General features: G+C 49.3%; 1 protein-coding gene and 13 non-coding genes across 14 annotated transcripts in view; 13 read left to right on the forward strand and 1 right to left on the reverse strand.

Moving 5' to 3' along the window:
* The window catches only part of LOC140219011 (arylsulfatase B-like), an 85,342-nt gene that overhangs the window by 34,176 nt on the left and 24,246 nt on the right, over nucleotides 1-26,920 (reverse strand). The gene's annotated exons all lie outside the window — the stretch shown is intronic.
* Nucleotides 2,067-2,139, forward strand: TRNAV-AAC (transfer RNA valine (anticodon AAC)). Its single transcript has one exon. It is a non-coding gene; the product is annotated as a tRNA-Val (tRNA).
* On the forward strand, nucleotides 7,372-7,444 carry TRNAV-AAC (transfer RNA valine (anticodon AAC)). Its single transcript has one exon. It is a non-coding gene; the product is annotated as a tRNA-Val (tRNA).
* On the forward strand, nucleotides 7,761-7,833 carry TRNAV-AAC (transfer RNA valine (anticodon AAC)). Its single transcript has one exon. It is a non-coding gene; the product is annotated as a tRNA-Val (tRNA).
* TRNAV-AAC (transfer RNA valine (anticodon AAC)) lies at nucleotides 8,152-8,224 on the forward strand. The gene has a single exon. It is a non-coding gene; the product is annotated as a tRNA-Val (tRNA).
* On the forward strand, nucleotides 8,541-8,613 carry TRNAV-AAC (transfer RNA valine (anticodon AAC)). Its single transcript has one exon. It is a non-coding gene; the product is annotated as a tRNA-Val (tRNA).
* On the forward strand, nucleotides 8,928-9,000 carry TRNAV-AAC (transfer RNA valine (anticodon AAC)). The gene has a single exon. It is a non-coding gene; the product is annotated as a tRNA-Val (tRNA).
* On the forward strand, nucleotides 14,234-14,306 carry TRNAV-AAC (transfer RNA valine (anticodon AAC)). The gene has a single exon. It is a non-coding gene; the product is annotated as a tRNA-Val (tRNA).
* On the forward strand, nucleotides 14,622-14,694 carry TRNAV-AAC (transfer RNA valine (anticodon AAC)). The gene has a single exon. It is a non-coding gene; the product is annotated as a tRNA-Val (tRNA).
* Nucleotides 15,010-15,082, forward strand: TRNAV-AAC (transfer RNA valine (anticodon AAC)). Its single transcript has one exon. It is a non-coding gene; the product is annotated as a tRNA-Val (tRNA).
* TRNAV-AAC (transfer RNA valine (anticodon AAC)) lies at nucleotides 15,399-15,471 on the forward strand. Its single transcript has one exon. It is a non-coding gene; the product is annotated as a tRNA-Val (tRNA).
* TRNAV-AAC (transfer RNA valine (anticodon AAC)) lies at nucleotides 20,714-20,786 on the forward strand. The gene has a single exon. It is a non-coding gene; the product is annotated as a tRNA-Val (tRNA).
* Nucleotides 21,102-21,174, forward strand: TRNAV-AAC (transfer RNA valine (anticodon AAC)). Its single transcript has one exon. It is a non-coding gene; the product is annotated as a tRNA-Val (tRNA).
* TRNAV-AAC (transfer RNA valine (anticodon AAC)) lies at nucleotides 25,818-25,890 on the forward strand. Its single transcript has one exon. It is a non-coding gene; the product is annotated as a tRNA-Val (tRNA).

The following is a 26,920-nucleotide window of genomic DNA, read 5'->3' on the forward strand; positions in this document are numbered from 1 at the left end:
TAAAGCTCTTGGCGTACGCTGATGATATAGCTGTGTGCCGTACGGAAAAAGAGAGTCTCCTGGAGACCGTTGCGGCAGTAAGAAGGTTTGGGGAAGTGACGGGGAGCTTTGTGAATTGGCGAAAGTGCCTGGGGTTCTGGCATGGCGAGTGGCCGTCAGCCCCCAACAGATTTGCTAACGTGAAATGGGTTGAAACACCAGTAAAGTACCTCGGCGTTCCACTTGAAAATTATAAAAAAAACTGATGATATATGGCTAGAAAACGTGAAAGAAACACGAGAAAAGGCGTAGAGGTGGAAAGGTGCACATCTCTCAATTTTCGCCAGAGCGATAGTGTGCAATTTATTTTTTGTTAGTAAATTATGGTATATTATGCAAGTGTTGTATTGTTTGCGAGTGTATGTGCAGAAGTTGCATCGAATTTTTGCTGTCTTTATTTGGGCGTCCAGCTGGGAACGCTGCAGCCGCACGAATCTTTTTCGGCGAGTGAAAGATGGGGGCCTGGGTCTGGCAGACCTTCTCGTGCGACAGCTTGTAAATAGATTTTTTTTTTCGTGACGTCAACGACCCGTCCTTAAGAGCGGAGTGTCAAGTGAGGCTTTGCTATGCGTTACCAGAGTTTGTTATCAGCAGTCAAATAATGCCTGGTACTGTATTCGGTTTTTTCAAAGAGATAGTAGCGAGTGTCAGTTTTTTTGTCAGTACGGTTTTCGAATGACTATCTGTTCAGTGTAAAAAGAAAGAAATTGTACAGTGACCTGTCTGATGTTATTTTTCCAGTGCCGATGTACAGAACTATATACAGTAGAGGCAGTGGCGTAGCAACAGGGGGGGGGGGGGGGGGGCCGTGGGCCCCGGGTGCAAGAGGCCAGTGGGGGGGAGGGGGGTATCATATACGTCTGAAGAAACCCAGAACTTGTTGATATCCTCGCGTTCCTCGACTACACCCGGGGGGGGGGGGGGGTGACAGAACACCTATAGGCCCCGGGTGCCAGAGGACCTAGCTACGCCACTGAGTAGAGGTCAAGGTAACAATGTTTTAAAACGCGTAAAAAGAATGGACGTGCAGCCAGGAGTGAAATCATTTTTTCTTCAAGCTTCACACGGGCACTCTGACAGTGAGAACGTTTCTGGAAGAACGCGGTTTTTACATGCCGTGGGGTTCCAACTGTCTGATTTGCAAAAAACCAGAAACAGTAGACCATGTGTTCCTGCATTGTTGGGAGGGGGTGTTCTTTTGGAATATCCTAAAAAGAACCATAAAGAAAGATTTCCCGTTGGATCCGCACGGCATCAGGTTTCTGCCGTTAGATAATGAGGACGGGCTCCCTTTTGACCTCATCATGCTCACAGGCCTCTACTGTCTATGACGAGCCCGAATGGAAGGCTTCTATAGTGACCAAGACGCACGGCCTGCGCGCCTGCATTTCCGTGAACACATGTCACGCTTTATTGAAGTAAAAAAAAGAAGTTGTTGTATCTGAGTGGCTACCGAGGATTGAAGCGTTGGCATTCCTCAAAAAGTTTTAATAGACAAAGTCAGCCAAGTTGTGCTGGCCGCTCTATTTCAGAATGTTTCTTTTTCTAGATGACGCGTGGAATATTTTATTTTGTTGTTTTTGGTTGTGTTGCTCATAAGATGTACGAGTATGTGAAAACGTCGAGAACTGGCAATAAAGAAAAAAAGTGCTTGTGTTGTAGAGGTTATCACATACGCCTAACACGTGGAAGGTCCCAGATTCGATCTCTGGCAGGCACAGATTTTTTGCCTCGAGCACGGGCTGAAGGTGAGGCTTTAACTTTTTTGTGGCGACCGACAGAACGTGCCGTCAGGATCTCGAGAATAAAGATATCGAAGAATTATGAAAACGCTAGTGATACATCCGAAACTACCTAGTGTCCTGAGCTGTGCACCGCAGAGCAGCATATTCTAACGGCCCTCGAATGGCCTCACCCGCGAAAAAACTGACTGTAGGGCACGTGACGTGGCCACATCCGCCTAAACGCTCGCAGTAACAGGTTTGGGGCTGCATCTATGTGTTACAAATTAATGCTTGCTCGTCGTTGTGCTTGTGGTGTAGTGGTTATCACATCCGCCTAACACGCGGAAGGTCCCAGGTTCGATCCCTGGCAGGCACAAACTTTTTGCTTCAAGCTCGTGTTGAAGGCGACGCTTTTATTTAACACTTTTTTTGTGGCGGCAGAAAGAACGTGCCGTCAGGATCTCGAGAATAAAGATATCGAAGAATTATGAAAACGCTAGTGATACATCCGAAACTGCCTAGTGTCCTGAGCTGTGCACCGCAGAGTAGCATATTCTAACGGCCCTCGAGTGGCCTCACCCGCGAAAAAACTGACTGTAGGGCACGTGACGTGGCCACATCCGCCTAAACGGTCGCAGTAACAGGTTTGGGGCTGCATCTGTGTGTTACAAATTAATCCTTGCTCGTCGTTGTGCTTGTGGTGTGATTCCACTTCCGGCCACCACAGCGAACGGACGTGCAATCATGAGCTCCTATGGAGCGGCTCAGGCAGGCGTGTCCCGCGGTAACAGGCTCAATGAGAACGACGATAGTGACTATCAGATTGTTTTGCCGCAGCTGCCTACGGGTCGTGTCGCGTTGAACACCGTGTTTTTACACGGCGACATTCAGGCGAGGCCTTTTAAGGTTGAAGATTTTCGTGACGCCCTGCGCCCTACCGGATTGCTGCCTGAAGTCGTTACGCTGGGAGCGTACCAGATAAACCATGTCTGGGCGGTCACCATGTGTGGCGCTGATGCAACAAAGCGTCTGCAGGCCGTCAGGGAGCTTCAGGTGAAGGGGCGGCGCTGCCTCATCATCGATCCGCAGGACCGGACGGTGAAGTTGCGGCTGCACTGGCTACTCCACGGTGTTGACGACGAGGATGTGAAGACGGCATTTGCAGCCTTCGGCAAGGTGCTGGAGGTCAGTCGGGAGCGCTGGCGTGTTGAAGGCATCAGTGACAAAGGCTCGACGACGAGGACCGTGCTGTTGAACTTCAAGAGTGGTGTCACCGTGGATGACCTGCCCCATCAGATCCGGGTCGCCGGTGAGATGGCCCTCGTCGTCGCCCCTGGACGGCCGATGCAGTGTTTGCGCTGCAAAGGAAACGGTCACGTACGCCGCGACTGTAAAGTACCCCGATGTTCTCTGTGCCGACGTTTCGGGCATGTTGACGCCAAATGTGAGCGCTCTTATGCCGCAGCGGTAGGTCAGCCTGAAGGTGACAAGACAGCAGAGGAAGCCATGGACGTGGCTGAAGCTGAGGAAGCTGCCAGAGGTACAGGAGACGTGGCCAAACTGCAGGAGACCACCACTACAGTGGCACCTGCTGCAGAGAAGACACATCGGCCCCCTAAACTCGCGAATAAATCTTCGAGGACACCGGCAACGGCAGAGAAAGACGTTGAGAAAGGGGAGTATTTTCCGCAAGTTGTGGTCGGCGCGCTGACCGACTGCAAGGACGAGGCAGCTGACGGGACCACCAATACATCGGTTGCTGGCGCGGCCGTCAAGCGACCGCTGGAAAAAGAAGACCTCAAAGGTAGCCATGAGGTAAACAAGACGGATGAACCGCCTGCAAAGGCGCCTCTGGGGAGACGCTCCGGCTACAAGCCAGTGCCGAACGTCGGGGCAGGGAGGCGTGTCGGGGACAATCCGGCGCCGCAACAAAACGACACCGGGCAACCGGACAAGCATGGTGACGTCTAGCGTTGTGCTAGACGTTAAAGGTAAGCACCATGCTTCGGGTTTCCCTTTAAAAATATTAGTGAATGATGGCTTCCAACCTGTCTTTTAGTTTCGCCACACTTAATTTGCGAGGACTGGCTGCCAAGAAAAAGCAGTCAGGTCTATCGACTCTTGGTGGACCAGGACATTGACGTGTTGGCAGTACAAGAAACAAAAGTTGAAGGGGAGGAGGAAACCAGAGGCATGATGCTTCGTTTCACGTCTAAGTATTTTGTGTTTGTTAGCCATGCCGTGGGAACATCTGCTGGCTGCATCATTTTTGTTAAAAAATTGCAAAGCCTTGTGATACAAAATTATTTCTCATGTGTGTCGGGTAGGATTGTGGGGTGCGATTTTTCGTTGGGCGAGCGTGACTGGCGGGTCATTTGTATTTATGCACCAAACGCGGATAAAGACCGAACCATTTTCTTTTCGGAGATTAAGAAGCTTCTCAATGTCACGAAACAACTGATTTTGCTAGGGGATTTTAATTGCGTATTGAGTGGGAGGGATAGAGCGACAAAAAAGAGACCGAACGACAAGAGCACCGTATTGTTAAAGGAACTGATAGACGAGCATGATATTGCCGACGTTGCCGAATGTCTAGAAGGGGAACGCGAGGTGCAGTACACGCATTTTCAGGGCTCTAGCCATGCTCGGCTAGACAGGATTTACTTGTCCCTTCAAATCATACCTGCATGTAACACTTACACTGTACTACCCATCTCTTTCTCGGACCATTGCTTAGTGAAATGCAATGTGGGTGAAAAAAAAAGATGTAATAGTTTTAACTGGGATCTGTGGAAATTTAACGCAACGCTACTACGCGACGAGCACTTTATCCGTTTTGTGTCAGAAGAAATAAACGAGGTTAAACTGGACGGTAATAAGCAGATAGGTGTTGATTGGGAATTACTAAAACAAAGGTTTAAAATAAAGGCAATCGAAAGAAGCAGCGTCTTGAAATACCGTGAAAAAATGAGAGAGAACGCGCTGAAGGAAACATTGCGGAAACTAACTGCGCTGGAAAGCAAAGCGCCAGGTCTTTTTAAAGAAGACCTACTTAGGATAAAACAACAGCTGGAACAATTCGAGGAGAACCGCTATCGCGGGGCGCTCGTTCGAGCCAGAGCACAATCATGGGCCGAGGGTGAAACGCCCACGAAACGGGAGCTAGGTATCGAGAAGACGCATGCGCGGCGAAACGAACGAGAAGACGCATGCGCGGCGAAACGAAATAGAAGTGATTGAAGAGAATGGCCAAGAACTGAATGACCGGGAGAGCATCGCAGGTGCTTTTCACCGGCATTACGAGCGGCTCTATGCATACCAGCCAGTCGATATCGAGGCATACAGAGCAAACTATCTTTTCCGTATGCCTCAACTATCAGCGGAAACGAAGTCACTTCTAGAAGCACCCATTACGCATGCTGAAATAGAAAGTGCTATAGATAACCTGAGCCCTAATAAGTCGCCAGGCCCGGATGGTCTTGGCGCGGCCTTTTATAAAGCGTTCAAGAACGGGTTGGTGCCTTTGTTGAAAGCGTTGTTTGACGAAGTTTTTGCTACCAACAGATTACCACCGTCTTTCTCTGAACCCCATACCGTCCTTATTCCTAAGACGAACCAAAAAGCAATGCTGAGGCTAGTCACAGCATACAGACCCATTTCATTGACCAACACGGATTACAAAGTTTTAATGAAAGTTCTTGCAAGCCGATTACAGTCAATAATTAAGGATCTTGTAGGACCACACCAGACTTGTGGTATAAAGGGACGCACTATTGCGACAAATGTACACACGATGAGAGGCGTCTTGGAATGCTGTGACGATTTTCAATATGCCGTTGCCATCCTGCAGATAGATTTAGAAAAAGCCTTTGATCTTGTCCCACATGAAATTTTATTAGTTCTTGAGCACGTGAATGTAGGATCAATCATCGCTGATGGGGTAGCTCTGGCGTACCGGAACTGCTCAACACGGCTGATTATTAACAAGACACTGGGGGCCCCCATTAAGATAGAGCGTTCCGTGCGCCAGGGGTGTCCTCTCAGCCCGCTTTTGTTTGCCATCTATCTAGAAAGCTTTTGTTTGGCAATTATTCAAAACAGTAGCATAAAGGGCTTCAAACTCATGGAAGCCGAAGTGAAACTCCTGGCATATGCAGACGATGTAGCGGTGTGCTGTATAACTAAAGAAAGCATTACAGAGGTAACAACCATTGTTAAACATTTCGGAAACACAACAGGGAGCTTTGCAAATTGGAATAAGTGTCTCGGTTTCTGGCATGGTGAATGGCAGTCAACACCGGAAATGTTCGCCAACATTAGATGGATTAAAGCTCCAGCTAAATACTTGGGCGTTCCGCTCGAACATTACCGGCGGAATGAGGACTATTGGCTAGAAGAGGCAAAACGACTCAAGGAAAAAACAACAAATTGGAAAGGTGCTCATCTCTCGATGTTTGCGAGAGCTACTGTATGTAACTTGTTTTTAATAAGCAAAATATGGTACGTTATGCAAGTTTTCTGTTGCTCTCGTTTAAATGTGCAAAGGTTCCATAGAGTTTTTGCTGTGTTCATTTGGGCATCAGAATGGGAGAGGTGCAGCCGCACGAACTTGTTTAGGAGAGTCAAGGACGGGGGCATAGGCCTGTCACATCTTTTTGTGAAGCAGCTAGTAAACCGGTTTTGTTTCTTTCGAGACGTGCATGACCCCTTTCTGCGCACAATCTGCCAGTTACGACTGAGCAAGCATCTGCCTGTGTACGTGGTCTGCAATTTAAGTATGCCTGGTGCTCTTCGATGGTACCTAAGGGAAGTCGTTGACAGTGTCCGTTTTCTGTCCGTACGTTTTTCTAATGATTATCTCTTTTCGGTGTCGCGGAAGAAATTGTACAGGGATGTAGTTGACATGATTATGCCGGTTCCGATGTACAGAGCCATAAACAGTGGAGGACAGGGAAACGACGTGTTAAAGCGTGTTAAGAAAATGCAGGTGCAGCCAAGCACTAAATCCTTTTTCTTTAAGTTCCATACCGGAACTTTGCCGGTACGGGCCTTTTTACAAGAGAAGGGTTTTTATTTACCATTGGGAGCAAACTGCCTTATATGTAAACAATTAGAAACAATTGACCATGTTTTTTTGCATTGTTGGGCAGAGGTTTTCTTTTGGGACGTTCTTCAAGGAACACTAAAGAAAGAATTGCCTTTAAGCCCATTAGGTATTAGATTTTTGACGGTAGAAAATGAGGACGGCATGCCATTGGATTTAATTATGCTAATTGGCCTCCACTGTTTATGGAGGGCTCGAATGGCCGGTTTCTTTTGTGAGCCTGACAGCCGGCCTGCGCGGCTGCTCTTCCGGTAAGCTATTTCCAAGTTCATTGATGTAATTAAAGAACAAGAATGTCCTCCGGATTGGCTGGCGAGGATTGAACCCCTCGCCACATTAAAGGAATTTTAAACTTTACATGGCCAGCCACAATGTGACTGACCGCACAATATGCATACGCAGAAAGTTGAATGTGTGTTAGTGTATATGTATCGCTTACCTTATTTCAAGAAATGATGCCCTTTTTGTTAGCTTGGTGAAACTTCCGGCAATAAAGAAAAAAATGTGCTTGTGGTGTAGTGGTTATCACATCCGCCTAACACGCGGAAGGTCCGAGGTTCGATCCCTGGCAGGCACAAACTTTTTGCTTCAACCTCGTGTTGAAGGCGACGCTTTCATTTAACACTTTTTTTGTGGCGACCGAAAGAACGTGCCGTCAGGATCTCGAGAATAAAGATATCGAAGAATTATGAAAACGCTAGTGATACATCCGAAACTGCCTAGTGTCCTGAGCTGTGCACCGCAGAGTAGCATATTCTAACGGCCCTCGAGTGGCCTCACCCGCGAAAAAAACTGACTGTAGGGCACGTGACGTGGCCACATCCGCCTAAACGGTCGCAGTAACAGGTTTGGGGCTCCATCTATGTGTTACAAATTAATCCTTGCTCGTCGTTGTGCTTGTGGTGTAGTGGTTATCACATCCGCCCAACACGCGGAAGGTCCCAGGTTCGATCCCTGGCAGGCACAAGACTTTTTGCTTCAAGCTCGTGTTGAAGGCGACGCTTTTATTTAACACTATTTTTGTGGCGGGACCGACAGAACGTGCCGTCAGGATCTCCAGAATAAAGATATCGAAGAATTATGAAAACGCTAGTGATACATCCGAAACTGCCTAGTGTCCTGAGCTGTGCACCGCAGAGTAGCATATTCTAACGGCCCGCGAGTGGCCTCACCCGCGAAAAAACTGACTGTAGGGCACGTGACGTGGTCACATCCGCCTAAACGGTCGCAGTAACAGGTTTGGGGCTGCATCTATGTGTTACAAATTAATCCTTGCTCGTCGTTGTGCTTGTGGTGTAGTGGTTATCACATCCGCCTAACACGCGGAAGGTCCCAGGTTCGATCCCTGGCAGGCACAAACCTTTTGCTTCAAGCTCGTGTTGAAGGCGACGCTATTATTTAGCACTTTTTTTTGTGGTGACCGAAAGAACGTGCCGTCAGGATCTCCAGAATAAAGATATCGAAGAATTATGAAAACGCTAGTGATACATCCGAAACTGCCTAGTGTCCTGAGCTGTGCATCGCAGAGTAGCATATTCTAACGGCCCTCGAGTGGCCTCACCCGCGAAAAAACTGACTGTAGGGCACGTGACGTGGCCACATCCGCCTAAACGGTCGCAGTAACAGGTTTGGGGCTGCATCTATGTGTTACAAATTAATCCTTGCTCGTCGTTGTGCTTGTGGTGTAGTGGTTATCACATCCGCCTAACACGCGGAAGGTCCCAGGTTCGATCCCTGGCAGGCACAAACTTTTTGCTTCAAGCTCGTGTTGAAGGCGACGCTTTTATTTAACACTTTTTTTTGTGGTGACCGAAAGAACGTGCCGTCAGGATCTCCAGAATAAAGATATCGAAGAATTATGAAAACGCTAGTGATACATCCGAAACTGCCTAGTGTCCCGAGCTGTGCACCGCAGAGTAGCATATTCTAACGGCCCTCGAGTGGCCTCACCCGCGAAAAAACTGACTGTAGGGCACGTGACGTGGTCACATCCGCCTAAACGGTCGCAGTAACAGGTTTGGGGCTGCATCTATGTGTTACAAATTTATTTGTTCGTCGTTGTGCTTGTGGTGTAGTGGTTATCACATCCGCCTAACACGCGGAAGGTCCCAGGTTCGATCCCTGGCAGGCACAAAAGTTTTTGCTTCAAGCTCGTGTTGAAGGCGACGCTTTTATTTAACACTATTTTTGTGGCGGGACCGACAGAACGTGCCGTCAGGATCTCCAGAATAAAGATATCGAAGAATTATGAAAACGCTAGTGATACATCCGAAACTGCCTAGTGTCCTGAGCTGTGCACCGTAGAGTAGCATATTCTAACGGCCCTCGAGTGGCCTCACCCGCGAAAAAACTGACTGTAGGGCACGTGACGTGGCCACATCCGCCTAAACGGTCGCAGTAACAGGTTTGGGGCTGCATCTGTGTGTTACAAATTAATCCTTGCTCGTCGTTGTGCTTGTGGTGCATTCTGCTTCCGGCTCCCGAGCTGAACGGATCGCGGGATCATGAGCTCCAGTGGAGCGGCTTATGCGGCTGTTAGCCGCGGCAACAGGCTTTCGACATCGGAAGATAAGGACTACCAGATTATTTTGCCTCGTCTACCTACAGGACGCATCGTGTTAAACACAGTTTTTTTTGCACGGCGACACTCGTGTTCGCCCGTTTCGCGTAGAGGATTTTCGGGACGCGCTTCAAGCTCTTGGTATGCTCTCTGGCGTCGTCGCCCTTGGAGCGTACCAAATCAACCACGTATGGGCTGTGACGATGAAGACAGCCGAGATGGCCCAAAAGCTGGCTGCACTGAAGGAGCTTCAGGTCAAGGGGCGTCGCTGCCTGGTCATCGACCCTAAAGAACAGCAGGTGAAGCTTCGTCTTCACTGGCTTCTTCATGGTGTGGATGATGAAGACGTAAAGACTGCGCTGGCTTCCTTTGGCAAAGTCACGGAAGTAACCCGGGAGCGCTGGCGGGTGGATGGCGTTTCCGACAAGGGCTCGACGACCCGAGCTGTGCTGCTGCAGCTGAAGGCTGGACTGAAAGTCGACGACCTGCCCCACCAGATCCGCGTCGCCGGCGAGCTTGCGCTGGTCGTAGCCCCAGGTCGCCCCATGCAGTGCCTGCGCTGCCGGGGCTCTGGTCACGTTCGTCGAGAATGTAAGGTTCCCCGTTGCTCCCGGTGCAGGCTTTTCGGACACAACGACACGGACTGTGTACGTTCATACGCAGCAGCCGCGGGGTCGGCGGAGAGCGAGCCGTTGACATCAGACCACATGATGGACGTGACCGAGGCCGAGGATGCGGCCAAGGGAGCTGGAAGCGGCAATGCGGTGGCAGAAGCGAGCGGGACGACGACGCCGACTAAAGGAGGACCGAATAATGTCCCTCCTCCCGACGAGCCAGAAACCGCACTAATCAGCGTCAGGGTGACCCAGACAGAAAATGAGAGCCGCCAGCCGGCTACAGATACTACGGAGGCAGCGGAAAACGACAACGCGACCCCTGCTAGCGCCCGCGTCGAAAGCGTCTCGGCACCGGTGAAGAGGTCCCTGCAGCAGGAGGAGAAAGTGGACGGAAAGGCCAGCGGTGACTCCGAGGCGCCGCCAGCTAAGACGCTACCCGGCAGGCGCTCCACCCTCAAGCCTAAGCCTAACCTGGAGGCTGACCGTAGGCTCACCCCGAAGCCGACCAAAGACGAACTCGGACGACGGCCACCGGATGGCCACGGAGGCGTCTAGCGGTCAGCTAGACGTTAAGGTGAGCACCATGCTCCGGGCCTTCTCCCCTCCCGTTTAAATCAGTAATGGCTACCAACCCGTCGCTTAGCCTCGGCACGCTAAACGTTCGAGGTCTGGCCGCCAAAAGGAAACAGAGTCAGGTGTATCGACTGCTAGTGGACCACGACCTCGACGTTTTAGCAGTGCAAGAAACCAAGGTAGACGGCGAGGAGGAGACCGGGAGCATGGTGCAAAGGTTCACGTACAACTACTATACGGTAGTGAGCCACGCCTTAGGGACTTCGGCGGGGTGTGTCTTGTTCGTGAGGAAGCTTCCAGGCCTGGTTATAGACGGTTACTTCTCGTGCTCTTCCGGTCGACTTGTCGTTTGTGATTTCAGCTATTGCGATGTCCAATGGCGCGTGCTGTGCATTTATGCGCCTAATACGGTGCAAGAAAGGGTAAATTTCTTTTTGAACTTGAGGCACCACTTGTCTGTGCACAAAACGATAGCCTGTGTTGGGGACTTCAATTGTGTATTGAACATCGAAGACAGGTCTACGCGACGCGTAATTTACGACAAAAGCAGCGATATCATGGCGCAGATCATACATGAATTTGAATTAGAGGATATCGCTCAGTGTTTCGGGGCTGACCGAGAAGTGAAGTACACCCACTTCCAGGGAACAAGTCATGCACGATTAGACCGTATCTACCTGTCATATCATTTAGTAGAAAAATGCCAGTGCTATGCAGTTACTGCCGTATCCTTTTCTGACCACTGCCTGGTAAAATGCAGGGTGGGCCGCAAAAAAGAACGAAACGAATTCGTCTGGGAACTGTGGAAAATGAATGCTGAGCTTCTACGGGACGATACTTTTAACGAGACGGTAGTGAATGCTCTGAATTCTTTTGGAAAAGACAGTTCTATGAAATTGGGCGAGGAATGGGAGCTGTCGAAACAAACTATTAAAATCAAGGCAATTGAAAGAAGTAGCGTACTACGATATGAAGAGAAGGCAAGAGAAAGGGATTTAAAAACATTACTGGAAAAATTCGTGACGCTCGAATGCATGCAACCCGGAGCTTATCAAGAAGATATGCGTGCTATTAAGAAAAAGCTCGAGGTTTTCGATGAAGAGCGTTATCGAGGTGCGCTCGTGCGCGCGAGAGCAGAAAGACTAGCATGCGGGGAAATGCCTTCGAAAAGAGCACTGGGATTAGAAAAAAAGCACTCCAGACGCAAACAGATTGAGGCCATCGAATATAACGGGCTGGTAGTAACTGATACGAAGAATATAGGGCGTGCCTTCTTTGAACATTTCCAAAAGCTTTTCGCATTCAGGCCCGTCAACATGCAAAGTTTCAAGGACTTATTTTTGCAGCGAATGCCACAGCTGTCGAGTGACGTTAAAGAAACGTTGGAAGGACAAATAACTGAACAGGAAGTGATAAAGGCCATCGAAGACCTGAACCCTGGCAAGTCACCAGGTCCAGACGGTCTTTGTGCCGCTTGGTACAAATCGTTCAAAAGCCACCTAGCTCCTATCTTGACCGCAATTTTCAATGAAGCATACCAAATGAAAATATTTCCACCATCTTTCGGCCAGTCCCATACAGTACTAATACCTAAAACAGAAGAGACCGAGAAGCTCAAGCAACTTTCCTCCTATAGACCCATAGCGCTTACTAACTGTGACTACAAAATACTGATGAAGGTGCTGGCACGGCGTATGCAGTCAGTCATTAAGGAAGTAGTCGGCCCACACCAAACGTGTGGCATTCGCGGAAGAACAATCTTCACTAACATTCACAAGTTGAAGTGTGTGCTGGAGTGTTGTGATGCCATGTGTGATGCAGTAGCGATCCTCCAGCTTGACTTGGAGAAAGCGTTTGATTGCGTTTCTCACGAGATATTGCTCACCATCCTTGAACATGTTAATTTTGGCCACATAATCACTGAGGGGGTGACCATGGCGTACCGGAGTTGCTATACGAGACTTATAATTAATCAAAGGCTGGGGGCCCCCATTAACGTGAAGCGCTCCGTTCGCCAGGGTTGTCCACTCAGCCCACTCCTGTTTTGTGTTTACATAGAAACGCTATGTCAGGCCATCATTGAAAATGAATACATTAAGGGATTTTGCCTCCAAGCAGCAGAGGTGAAGTTATTGGCATATGCTGACGATGTGGCCGTATGTTGTAAAGATACGCAAAGTGTATTGAACGCTGTGAGTATCGTCAGACTGTTTGGTAATGCCACTAATAGCTTCGTGAACTGGCAGAAATGTTTGGGGTTTTGGCACGGGGGATGGGCGTCCACCCCAGACCACTTTTCGAACGTCACCTGGGTCACGACGCCAGTTAAGTACCTTGGCGCACCCCTTGATGCCTACAAGGACAGTAGCGAGTACTGGAAGGAGCGGACAAAAGAAATAAAAGAAAAAGCCGACCGATGGAACGCCGGTCACCTGTCAATGTTCGCGAAAGCAACAGCGTGCAACATGTTTCTCGTAACAAAGATCTGGTACGTAATGCAGGTCCTACAGTGCTCTCGGATTAATGTGCAGAAACTGCACCGCGTGTTCGCTGTTTTCGTGTGGGCATCGAGCTGGGAGCGATGTAGCCGAGATAATCTCTTTCGGCGCGTGAAGGATGGTGGTCTGGGGTTGGCGCACCTCTTCTTGCGTCAACTAGTAAACAGGTTCTTCTTTTTTCGAGACACAAATGACCCATTTCTACGCACCGCTATCCAAATGAGGTTGTCAAGATCACTTCCCGAATTCGTTGTAGGCACCGAAATAATGCCAGGACCAGTTCGTGGTTTCTTTAGGGAAATAATTCAGAGTGTTTCCTTTTTGCGTGTTCGTTTTTCTAGTGCATATTTGTGGAGTGTAAAACGGAAAACGTTATATCGTGATTTATGTGACAGTGTATTGCTGGTACCCATGTACAGAGCCCTGTACAGTGGAGGCCCAGGCCTAGATGTATTGAAAAGGGTGAAGAAGATGCCAGTTCAACCAGCCACTAAATCGTTCTTCTTCAAATTACACACCGGTACTCTACCTGTTAAAATCTTTCTTGAACAACGTGGGTTCTACATGCCATGGGGAACCCACTGCCTTATATGTAAAAAAGCAGAAAGCATAGATCATGTCTTCATCCACTGTTGGGAAGGGGTCTTTTTCTGGGACGTGTTACAAAGGACTCTAAAAAAAGAGCTACCTATAGATCCCCACGGAATCAGGTTTCTGCCAGTATATGACGACGAAGGTTTCCCGTACGACGTCATCATGCTTACGGGCCTCCACTGTTTATGGCGCGCAAGAATGGCGGGCTACCATTGTGACCCGGATGCCCGACCAGCGCGTGTATACTTCCGGGAATGCATGCAACGGTATGTGGAAGTGCAGAAGTTGCAACAGCCTGTTCCTGAGTGGCTGTCGAGGGTTGAACCCCTTACAGCACTAAAGGAATTTTAATCCGACAACGTCGTGCCACAGTAGCGGACGGCAACGAATGTAAATATTACTGTTCTTTGTTCCGTTTGTGTATTCATTCGTTTTTGCTTCTTTGGTCTTTGTTTATATCATTTAAGGAATGTGTGTTGTGGTGACATGTCGAGGATTGGCAATAAAGAAAAAAAAAAAAAAATGTGCTTGTGGTGTAGTGGTTATCACATCCGCCTAACACGCGGAAGGTCCCAGGTTCGATCCCTGGCAGGCACAAACTTTTTGCTTCAAGCTCGTGTTGAAGGCGACGCTTTTATTTAACACTTTTTTTGTGGCGACCGAAAGAACGTGCCGTCAGGATCTCGAGAATAAAAATGTCGAAGAATTATGAAAACGCTAGTGATACATCCGAAACTGCCTAGTGTTCTGATCTGTGCACCGCAGAGTAGCATATTCTAACGGCCCTCGAGTGGCCTCACCCGCGAAAAAACTGACTGTAGGGCACGTGACGCGGCCACATCCGCCTAAACGGTCGCAGTAACAGGTTTGGGGCTGCATCTATGTGTTACAAATTAATCCTTGCTCGTCGTTGTGCTTGTGTTGTAGTGGTTATCACATCCGCCTAACACGCGGAAGGTCCCAGGTTCGATCCCTGGCAGGCACAAACGTTTTGCTTCAAGCTCGTGTTGAAGGCGACGCTTTTATTTAACACTTCTTTTGTGGCGACCGAAAGAACGTGCCGTCAGGATCTCGAGAATAAAGATATCGAATAATTATGAAAACGCTAGTGATACATCCGAAACTGCCTAGTGTCCTGAGCTGTGCACCGCAGAGTAACATATTCTAACGGCCCTCGAGTGGCCTCACCCGCGAAAAAACTGACTGTAGGGCACGTGACGTGGTCACATCCGCCTAAACGGTCGCAGTAACAGGTTTGGGGCTGCATCTATGTGTTACAAATTAATCCTTGCTCGTCGTTGTGCTTGTGGTGTAGTGGTTATCACATCCGCCTAACACGCGGAAGGTCCCAGGTTCGATCCCTGGCAGGCACAAACTTTTTGCTTCAAGCTCGTGTTGAAGGCGACGCTTTTATTTAACACTTTTTTTTGTGGTGACCGAAAGAACGTGCCGTCAGGATCTCCAGAATAAAGATATCGAAGAATTATGAAAACGCTAGTGATACATCCGAAACTGCCTAGTGTCCTGAGCTGTGCACCGCAGAGTAGCATATTCTAACGGCCCTCGAGTGGCCTCACCCGCGAAAAAACTGACTGTAGGGCACGTGACGTGGTCACATCCGCCTAAACGGTCGCAGTAACAGGTTTGGGGCTGCATCTATGTGTTACAAATTAATCCTTGCTCGTCGTTGTGCTTGTGGTGTAGTGGTTATCACATCCGCCTAACACGCGGAAGGTCCCAGGTTCGATCCCTGGCAGGCACAAAAGTTTTTGCTTCAAGCTCGTGTTGAAGGCGACGCTTTTATTTAACACTATTTTTGTGGCGGGACCGACAGAACGTGCCGTCAGGATCTCCAGAATAAAGATATCGAAGAATTATGAAAACGCTAGTGATACATCCGAAACTGCCTAGTGTCCTGAGCTGTGCACCGTAGAGTAGCATATTCTAACGGCCCTCGAGTGGCCTCACCCGCGAAAAAACTGACTGTAGGGCACGTGACGTGGCCACATCCGCCTAAACGGTCGCAGTAACAGGTTTGGGGCTGCATCTGTGTGTTACAAATTAATCCTTGCTCGTCGTTGTGCTTGTGGTGTACATTCTGCTTCCGGCTCCCGAGCTAAACGGATCGTAGGATCATGGGCTCCAATGGAGCGGCATATGCGGCTGTTAGCCGCGGCAACAGGCTTTCGACGGAGGAAGATAAGGATTTCCAGATTATTTTGCCTCGGCTACCTACAGGACGCATTGTTTTAAATACAGTTTTTTTTGCACGGCGACGCTCGTGTTCGCCCGTTCCGTGTGGAAGATTTCCGGGACGCGCTTCAAGCTGTTGGTATGCTCTCTGGCGTCGTCGCCCTTGGAGCATACCAAATCAACCATGTATGGGCGGTGACGATGAAGACAGCCGAGGCTGCCGAAAAGCTGGCTGCCCTGAAGGAGCTACAGGTGAAGGGGCGTCGCTGCCTGGTCATCGACCCCAAGGAACAACAGGTGAAGCTTCGTATCCACTGGCTTCTGCATGGGGTGGACGACGAAGACGTCAAGACCGCGCTGGCCTCCTTCGGCAAAGTGACGGAAGTGACCCGGGAGCGCTGGCGAGTGGATGGCGTTTCCGACAAGGGCTCGACGACCCGAGCAGTGCTGCTGCAGCTGAAAGCCGGAATGAAAGTTGACGACCTGCCCCACCAGATCCGCGTCGCCGGCGAGCTTGCGCTGGTGGTAGCCCCAGGTCGCCCCATGCAGTGCCTACGCTGCCGGGGCTCTGGCCACGTTCGACGAGAATGCAAGGTTCCCCGTTGTTCCCGGTGCAGGCTTTTTGGACACAACGACGCGGACTGTGTACGCTCTTACGCAGTAGCCGCGGGCTCGGCGCAGAGCGAGCCGTCGGCATCAGAACATATGATGGACGTGACCGAGGCGGAGGAAGCGGCCAAGGGTGCTGGAAACAGCAACGTGGCGGCAGAAACGAGCGCGACGACCAAGCAGGCCGAAGCAGGAAGGAATAATATCCCTCCCCCTAAGGAACCAGCAGCTACAGTCGAGAGCGTGCAGACGGCCCCGCAAGAAAATGAGAGCCACCAGCGAGCTACGGATGCAACGCAGGCAGAGGCGGACGACAACGCGACCCATGCTAGCGCCCGCGTCGAATCCGTCTCGGCACCGGTCAAGAGATCCCTGCAGCACGAGGAGAAAGTCGACGGAAAGGCCGGCGGTGACTCCGAGCCACCACCCGCTAAGACGCTACCCGGAAGGCGCTCCACCATCAAGCCTAAGCCGAACTTGGAGGCTGACCGCAGGCTCACCCCGAAGCCGACCAAAGACGAACTCGGACGACGGCCACCGGATGGCCACGGAGGCGTCTAGCGGTCAGCTAGACGTTAAGGTGAGCACCATGCTCCGGGCCTTCTCCCCTCCCGTTTAAATCAGTAATGGCTACCAACCCGTCGCTTAGCCTCGGCACGCTAAACGTTCGAGGTCTGGCCGCCAAAAAGAAACAGAGTCAGGTTTACAGACTACTAGTGGACCACGACCTCGACGTTTTAGCCGTGCAAGAAACCAAGGTAGACGGCGAGGAGGAGACCGGGAGCATGGTGCAAAGGTTCACGTACAACTACTATACGGTAGTGAGCCACGCCTTAGGGACTTCGGCGGGATGTGTGTTGTTCGTGAGGAAGCTTCCAGGACTGGTTATTGACGGTTACTTCTCGTGCACTTCCGGTCGACTTGTCGTTTGTGATTTCAGTTATTGCGATGTCAAATGGCGCGTGTTGTGCATTTATGCACCTAATACAGTGCAAGAGAGGGCAACTTTCTTTTTGAACCTAAAGCATCACTTCTCTGTGCAAAAAACAATAGCCTGTGTAGGGGATTTCAACTGCGTATTGAATGCTGAGGATAGGTCTACGCGACGCGTAGTTTATGACAAAAGCAGCGATATCCTCGCACAAATTATACATGAGTTCGAATTAGAAGATGTCGCTGAGTGTTTTCGGGCTGACCGAGACGTGATGTACACTCACTTTCAGGGCACAAGTCACGCACGATTAGACCGGATCTATCTATCATACGATTTGGTAGAAAAATGCCAGTGCTATGCAGTTACGGCCATATCATTCTCGGATCACTGCCTGGTAAAATGCAGGGTAGGCAGCAAGAAAGAACGAAACAAATTCGTTTGGGAACTGTGGAAAATGAATTCTGAGCTGCTACGAGATGAAACTTTTAATGAAAAGGTAGTGGCTGCTCTGAATTCTTTTGCAACGGATAGTTCTATAAAGTTTGGCGAGGAATGGGAGTTGTTGAAGCAAACCATCAAAATGAAAGCAATTGAAAGAAGTAGCGTACTGCGTTATGAAGAAAAGGCCAGTGAAAAGGATTTAAAAACATTGCTGGCAAAATTGGCGACGCTGGAATGCAAGCAACCGGGCGCTTATCAAGACGATATGCGCGCTGTTAAGAAAAAGCTCGAAGTGTTCGACGAAGAACGCTATCGAGGCGCACTCGTGCGTGCTAGAGCAGAAAGACTAACATGCGGGGAAACGCCAACGAAAAGAGCGATGGGACTAGAAAAAAAACATTCCAGACGTAAGCAGATTGAGGCCATTGAATATGAAGGGGTGGTATTAACCGATAACAATAACATAGGGCATGCGTTCCTTGAGCATTACAAAAAACTTTTTGCATTCAGGCCTGTCAACATGCACGATTTCAATAATTTATTTTTGCAACGAATGCCACAGCTGTCGTCTGAAGTTAAAGAAACCTTAGAACGACCATTAACAGAACATGAAGTGATGAAGGCCATCGAAGACCTGAATCCTGGCAAGTCGCCAGGTCCAGACGGTCTTTGTGCCGCCTGGTACAAATCTTTTAAAGGCCACCTAGCTCATATCTTAACCGCCGTTTACAACGAAGCATACGAACTGAAAATACTTCCACCATCCTTTGGCCAGTCCCATACCGTACTAATACCGAAAACAGAAGACACCGAAAAGCTCAAGCAACTTTCATCATACAGACCCATTGCGCTTACTAATTGCGACTACAAAATATTGATGAAGGTGTTGGCACGGCGTATGCAGTCAGTCATTAAGGATGTAGTCGGCCCACACCAGACGTGTGGAATTCGCGGAAGAACCATCTTTACTAACATTCATAAGTTGAAGTGTGTGCTGGAGTGTTGTGATGCCATGTGTGAGGCAGTTGCGATCCTCCAGCTAGACTTGGAGAAAGCATTTGACTGTGTTTCTCACGAGATATTGCTCACCATCCTTCAACATGTTAATTTTGGCCACATAATCACTGAGGGGGTGACCATGGCGTACCGGAGTTGCTATACGAGACTTATAATTAATCAAATGCTGGGGGCCCCCATTAACGTGAAGCGCTCCGTTCGCCAGGGTTGTCCACTCAGCCCACTCCTGTTTTGTGTTTACATAGAAACGCTATGTCAGGCCATCATTGAAAATGAATACATTAAGGGATTTTGCCTCCAAGCAGCAGAGGTGAAGTTATTGGCATATGCTGACGATGTGGCTGTATGTTGTAAAGATACGCAAAGTGTATTGAACGCAGTGAGTATCGTCAGACAGTTTGGTAATGCCACTAATAGCTTCGTGAACTGGCAGAAATGTTTGGGGTTTTGGCACGGGGAATGGGCGTCCACACCAGACCACTTTTCCAACGTAACCTGGGTCACGACGCCAGTTAAGTACCTTGGCGCACCCCTTGATGCCTACAAGGACAGTAGCGAATACTGGAAGGAGCGAACAAAAGAAGTAAAAGAAAAAGCCGACCGATGGAACGCCGTTCACTTGTCCATGTTCGCGCGAGCTACAGCGTGCAACACGTTTCTCGTGACAAAGATCTGGTACGTGATGCAGGTCCTACAGTGCTCTCGGATTAATGTGCAGAAACTGCACCGCGTGTTCGCTGTATTCGTGTGGGCATCGAGCTGGGAGCGATGCAGCCGAGATAATCTCTTCCGACGCGTGAAGGATGGTGGTCTGGGGTTGGCGCACCTTTTCTTGCGTCAACTGGTGAATAGATTCTTCTTCTTTCGAGATACAAACGACCCATTTCTGCGCACGGTGATCCAAATGAGGCTTTCAAGATCACTTCCCGAGTTTGTAGTAGGTACCGAAATAATGCCAGGATCTGTCCGTGGGTTCTTTCGGGAAATAGTTGATAGTGTTTCTTTTTTGCGTGTTCGTTTTTCAAGTGAATATTTGTGGAATGCAAAACGGAAAAAGTTATACCGTGATTTGTGTGATAGTGTATTGCTTGTACCCATGTACAGAGCCGTGTACAGTGGAGGCCCAGGCCTAGACGTCTTGAAAAGGGTGAAGATGATGCCAGTTCAACCAGCCACGAAATCTTTCTTCTTTAAATTACATACCGGTACCTTATCTGTTAAAATTTTCCTGGAACAACGTGGGTTCTACATGCCGTGGGGAACCCACTGCCTCATTTGTAAAAAACCGGAAAGCATAGATCATGTCTTCATCCACTGTTGGGAGGGGGTTTTCTTCTGGGACGTGTTGCAAAGGACTTTGAAAAAGGAGTTACCGATAGATCCACACGGAATCAGGTTTCTGGCAGTTAATGATGACGAAGGATTCCCGTACGACCTTATCATGCTAACAGGCCTCCACTGTTTATGGCGCGCAAGAATGGCGGGCTACCATTGTGACCCGGATGCCCGACCGGCGCGTTTTTACTTTCGAGAATGTATGCAAAAATATGTAGAAGTGCAGAAGTTGCAACAGCCTGTTCCTGAGTGGCTGCCGAGGGTTGAACCCCTGACAGCGCTCAAGGAATTTTAATACGACAATGTCATGCCACAGTAGCGGACGGCAACGAATGTGTATATTACTGTTTCTTGTTCCGTTTTTGTATTCATTATTTCCTTTTTGTCTTTTTCTTTCGTTTCTGTGTATATCATTTAAGGAATGTGTGTTGTGGTGACATGTCGAGGATTGGCAATAAAGAAAAAAAAAAAAAAAGTGCTTGTGGTGTAGTGGTTATCACATCCGCCTAACACGCGGAAGGTCCCAGGTTCGATCCCTGGCAGGCACAAACTTTTTGCTTCAAGCTCGTGTTGAAGGCGACGCTTTTATTTAACACTTTTTTTGTGGCGACCGAAAGAACGTGCCGTCAGGATCTCGAGAATAAAAATGTCGAAGAATTATGAAAACGCTAGTGATACATCCGAAACTGCCTAGTGTTCTGATCTGTGCACCGCAGAGTAGCATATTCTAACGGCCCTCGAGTGGCCTCACCCGCGAAAAAACTGACTGTAGGGCACGTGACGCGGCCACATCCGCCTAAACGGTCGCAGTAACAGGTTTGGGGCTGCATCTATGTGTTACAAATTAATCCTTGCTCGTCGTTGTGCTTGTGTTGTAGTGGTTATCACATCCGCCTAACACGCGGAAGGTCCCAGGTTCGATCCCTGGCAGGCACAAACTTTTTGCTTCAAGCACGTGTTGAAGGCGACGCTGTTATTTAACACTTTTTTGGCGACCAACAGAACGTGCTGTGAGAAAGAGAGAGAGAGAGAAATAAACTTTATTGCTAGGCCAGGCTTCTTGAACCCAAAGGTGGGTGGCCTCCTCAGTCTAGGTAGCCATGGCTCGCTGCCGCCGCCCGAGCCCTGTTCACCAACCGTAGCTGGCTGTCAGGGTCTTGCGTCACCAGCAGAGCCTTCCATTGGTCTTCCGATTCTTCCTCTATATCCGCTTCTTCCTGCATGTTATCGCCTGGTGGTGATGATGACGGTGGTACTTCGCGGTTATTTCTGCACTCCAGCACCATATGGCGCAAGGTGTTGGGCGTGTCCGGCGGGCAGAACTTGCAGTCTCGCCCGTAGGTGCCCGGATACATGGCGTGCAGCAGTGTTCCATGCGGGTAGGTTCCAGCCTGGAGTCTTCTCCCGGTTACCGCTTGCTCCCTACTCATCGTCTTAAGCGCGGGCGTGTAGCGACGCCTCTGCTTCCTGTAGTGCGCCAGGATGTCCGAGTACTTCTTGGATATCCGTTCATCCTCCTCGTCGCAGTCGTTGGTCCGGGTTCTTGCGTGTCGGAGATGGCTCGGCGTGCATGATCTCGAGCCGCGGCGTGCGCTGCCTGGTTACCCGCGAGAGATTCGTGTCCCGGCGTCCAGAGGATTTGTGCTGTTTCTATCTCGGTGTTGGTCAAGACCTGAATTAAGTGCTGCCTTTTTGATCCTTCCGTTCACATATCTCCTGCATGCTTCTTGCGAGTCCGTCACCACGGTAACCAAGGTCTTCTTGCACGTTGCGATGGCCAGGGCTATGCCCAGCTCCTCCGCAGTGTTCGCGTCCTTGGCACGTATGGATGTGGCTGTAAGTGTTTCGCCCTTCTCGTCGACCACGCTGATTGCAAATCGGTCGTTTGTTCTGTACGCAGCTGCGTCCGTGTATCTCACATTTTCTTCTTTGCTATTGGTGCGTTCCAGTATGTGCTTGAGCGCTTGTATTCTCGCCTGTCTCCTTTCCTTGCCGTACTCGGGATGCATGTTTCTGGGAATGGTACTTATGTGTAGCTTGGCTCTGATCTCGTGTGGGATACCCTGAGGTAGGTGCCTCTCATCCTCGACTTGGTAGCCCAGATCTTGGAGCAGGGCTCTTCCCGTTTTTGTTAGCTTTAGTCTCTCCAGTTGGGTGACGTTGTGCGCTTCGACGAGCTCTTCCCACGTGTTGTGAACTCCCATTTTGAGTAGTTTCACTGTGGATGTGGAAGGGGACAGGCCCAGCGCAATTTTGTAGGATTTTCTGATGAGAGCGTTTAGTTTGCCTCGACTGTTCTTCGTGTCAACGTATGGGGTCCCGTAGGTGACGATGCTCGTGAGCAGCGCTTGTATTATTCTCCTGCAGTCTCCCACCTTGAGTCCGTGCCTTTTGCTCGTCACTCTTTTGATAAGGTGGGTTATTTGTTGCATTGTTCTCTGAATTTTTTTCAACTCTGCTGCCCCGGCCCCGTCCTTTTGAATCAGGAGTCCGAGGATGCGGGGCCTCGTTACCTGCGGAATCATGATGCCTCCCACCTTTACTTTCGGGTCTGGTATATGCTGCGGTTGTCGGCCTCTTGTGCGCTTTCTTAGCACCAGGAGCTCTGACATTTCTGGTGCGCACGTCAGTCCACATGCTTCCAGGTACCTCTCCGTTGTGTCAACCGCTTCTTGCAGAGCGTCTTGCTGTTTACCTGTCGACTCTCCCGTAGTCCAGATGGTAAGGTCGTCAGCATATATTGCGTGACCAATCGCTTCTATTTGCTTCAGTTGTTTGGGTAGCGAGCTCATCGCTAGATTGAATAGCATCGGCGAAATGACGGAGCCTTGTGGCGTTACCTTTCGCGGTATGTCGAATTTCTCAGAGCGTAAGTTGCCTATCCCCACTGTGACTGTCCGTTCTTTCAGAAAAGCTTTGATGTAATTATATGTATTTTTACCGCAGTTATATACGTTGAGGTGTTGCAGTATGGCTTCGTGTGACACGTTGTCGAAAGCCCCTTTCACGTCAAGTGCGAGGATGGCTCTTTTGCTGTGCGTGTCCAGTTTGTCGATGACTTTTTCTTTGATCTGCAGTAACACGTCTTGATTGGACAGGTGAGCTCTAAATCCAAACATGGTGTTTGGGACGTGTCCTTTGTCTTCGAGGTGTTCGATCATGCGGTTGTGCACCATGTGCTCATAGAGTTTTCCAGCACACGAGGTGAGGGATATAGGTCGAAGGTTCTGCACGCTGATGGGCTTGTTGGGTTTAGGTATCATGGTTACCTCGGCATGTTTCCATTCCGGTGGTACTTTACCGTGTTCCCAGCACTCGTTGATGTATTTTAAGAGTGCGTCTACAGAGGGTCCGTCAAGGTTCCGGAGTGTCTTGTTGTTTATTCTGTCGTACCCCGGCGCCGTGTTGCGGGTGAGCTTGCTCAAGGCCCTCTCGATTTCTGCTTCTGTGAAGGGCCGATCCAGTTATATATTTGGTTTGCCTCGATACTCGACAAAGTGCGAATCTACAGTTATGTTCCGCTCTGTACCGAGGAACTTCTCCTTCACTTCTTTGATGATGTCTTCCTCTTTCCCCGGGTGGTTGTGTATAAGTCTTTGCACTTTCTGTTTTGCGGCGTTCTTGTTCTCCTTCTTTGATAGGAGTGTCTTGAGTACCGCCCAAGTGCGCTTGCTGCTTAAGGTCCCTTGAAACTTGCTACATGTTTCGCGCCAGTTCTGTTTTTCAAGTTGTTCAGAGTACTCTTGCATTTCCTTGATCAGCTTAGAGATTCGAATTTTGTGTTTCCGGTAGCATTTGTTACGCTGCCAGCGTTTCGCGAGTCCCCTACGCGCCTCCCACAGGTGGAGTAAGTGGGGGTCCACCACGGGGGTGACTTGCGACAGCTGGATTGTCTTCGTATGCTTCTCGGCTCTTTCCACGACTCCTCTGATCCATATTTCTATGTCGTCTATCGTCGCATTAATGCCGCTCTCGTCTTTGCGAAAGGCCTGCCAGTTCGTGATCTTGGCTTTTCCAATCTTCATCGTCGCTTTGTGGTGCGGGATGATCGTTTGCACTATATAATGGTCGCTACCCAGATTCTCGTCCATGCAGCTTCACTCATACTGTTCGAGTCCGTGTACGAATGTGAGGTCGGGGCTGGTGTTTCTAGATACACTGTTGCCGATGCGCGTGGGTGTGTGCGGGTCGTTGAGTAGCGTGAGGAGGTGTTGTTGGGCTACGTTGTGTACATCTTCTCCTTTTTTCTTTGAGGCCGCATATCCCCAGGCCACATGGTGAGCATTCAAATCACCAACGACTATCAGTCCGTTACCCTTGCTCAGCTTCTTCACTTCTCGCGTTAGCTTGTCTAGATCCTTTAGGTGGTCCTTTGGCGGGCTGTACACGTTTAACACAAAGAGGCTTTGCTGCTGTTTTTTCTCGGGTACGATTTCGACGAGGGTGTGTTCGATGCGGTGTTGGATGTCGTGTCGTTGAGCGTTGATGGCCTTCTTGGTCAGGATTGCTGTCCTCATCTTACCTTCGGTGACGTGAGTGAGGTAACCACTGACCTTCAAGTCTTCAGCTTCGGTTTCTTGTAAGGCTATAGTGCCCGGGTTAAACTGCGTGCAGAATTGTACAAGGTTGCTTCTCTTACTTCGGATAGAATGACAGTTCCATTGCCAAATTTTGAGCCGTGGGTGTTGCTTGTAGTCATCTTTCTCTTTAGTTAGCCTCGCCATCTTGTTCGCTTAGGGTCTGCATGATCTTGGCTTCTCTCACAGGGTACTTAGGCTTCTTGCGAGTATTATCTCTTTCTTCTAGCATGTGGATGCGTTGACTGAAACTTTCTCCCGATTGAGTCATTTTGTTCTGTAGGGCCTGAATCTGGTTGTCCATTTCGCTCTTGAGAGATTGGAACCCAGTCTGTATCATCTGGGTTACCGTGTTTTGCATAACCTGTGTTACCGTGGACATTGTGGTTTCCATCATGGCGGTCACGCTGGCGTTGATGCGGTCTTCAAGTGTCTTGAGGTCGTTCTGGGTTATCACCGCTTGGTTCGACAGTGTTGCTGGCTTTGGTTGTGTTGCTGAGGATGGTGGTGGTGGGGATGAAGGTCGCGGTAGTGGTGTTTGCGATTGCTGGCCCTTTTCTCTCCGTAGTTGTTCTATTTCCCGCATGAGGTATTCGAGCTGTTTTTCAGTGCTAGCTTCCTTCTCTTGTGTCTTCTTCTTTTGCTGTTCTAGCTCTCGCTTCAATTCATCGTTCTGTCTTCGGAGAATCATTATCGTGTCCTCGTACCTCGAGTGTATTGTGGTTTGAACGCCATTATTTTCCCTCGACGTTTGATTGTGCCCTGAGAGGATCTCGAGAATGAATACATCGAAGAATTGTGAAAATGCTAGCGATACATCCGAAACTGCCTAGTGTCCTGAGCTGTGCACCGCAGAGTAGCACATTCTAACGACCCTCGAGTGGTCTCACCCCCAAGAAAACCGACTGTAGGGCACGTGACGTGGCCTCATCCACGTAAACGATCGGAGTAGCAGGTTTGGGGCTGCATGTATGTGTTACCAATTCATCAATGCTCGCCGATGTGCTTGTGGTGTAGTGGTTATCACATCCGCCTAACACGCGGAAGGTCCCAGGTTCGATCCCTGGCAGGCACAAAATTTTTGCTTCAAGCACGTGTTGAAGGCGACGCTTTTATTTAACTTTTTTTGTGGCGACCCACAGAACATGCCGTCAGGATCTCGAGAATGAGTATATCGAAGAATTGTGAAAACGCTAGCGATACATCCGAAACTGCCTAGTGTCCTGAGCTATGCACCGAACAGTAGAACATTCTGACGGCCCTCGAGGGGTCTCACCCGCAAGAAAACCGACTATAGGGCACGTGATGTGGCCTCATCCACGAAAACGGTCGCAGTAACAGGTTTGGGGCTGCATGTATGTGTTACAAATTCACCCTTGCTCACCGTTGGAGCATGCTGATGTTGGCTCCATTGTGCTTAAAGGCGTTAGGCTTTGCTACACATGTTGCACTACTCGTTTAGTTATTGATTGCCAACTCTCGGAACCCGTTTCTATTAGCTTATCAGTAAAACAAGGATGCCCGATGTCCCCACTACTATTCGCCCTTTACCTGGAACCGCTATGCTTAAGCGTAATTCATTCGAGTTACATCCATGGATTCAATATACTGGGTAATGAAGTAAAAGTCTTAGCTTATGCAGATGATCTAGCGTTCTTCTGCATGGATAAGTCCAGTGTTGAAAAGGTAGTATCGACAATAGAAGAATTTGGCAGCGTATGAGGAGCACGAATGAACTACTCAAAAAGTTTAGGCTTATGGTTTGGCTCATGGTGCTATGCACCAGAACGGTTTGCAGGCATTAAGTGGACTGATGTCCCACCAAAGTATCTTGGCGCACTGCTAGACGCATATAAATTAAGCGCACACTATTGGAAAGAACGGGTTTCGGTCCTGCAATGTTACGCCCAGACAATCGTTCCACAACGAATTTCTATTTTTGGGAAAGCCGAAGCCTGCAATAAGTTCTTGGCAAAAAAAATTTACTATGTATTGCAAGTTATTCATTGTGCTAGGCTATACATCCAACGCTTTCACCGAATCTTTGCAACCTTCGTATGGTCTTCAACTTTTGAGCCCATGAGGCAAGACAATATTTTTAGGCC

Source organism: Dermacentor andersoni, chromosome 1 (genome assembly GCF_023375885.2).
Source record: "Dermacentor andersoni chromosome 1, qqDerAnde1_hic_scaffold, whole genome shotgun sequence".
Lineage (NCBI taxonomy): Eukaryota > Metazoa > Arthropoda > Arachnida > Ixodida > Ixodidae > Dermacentor > Dermacentor andersoni.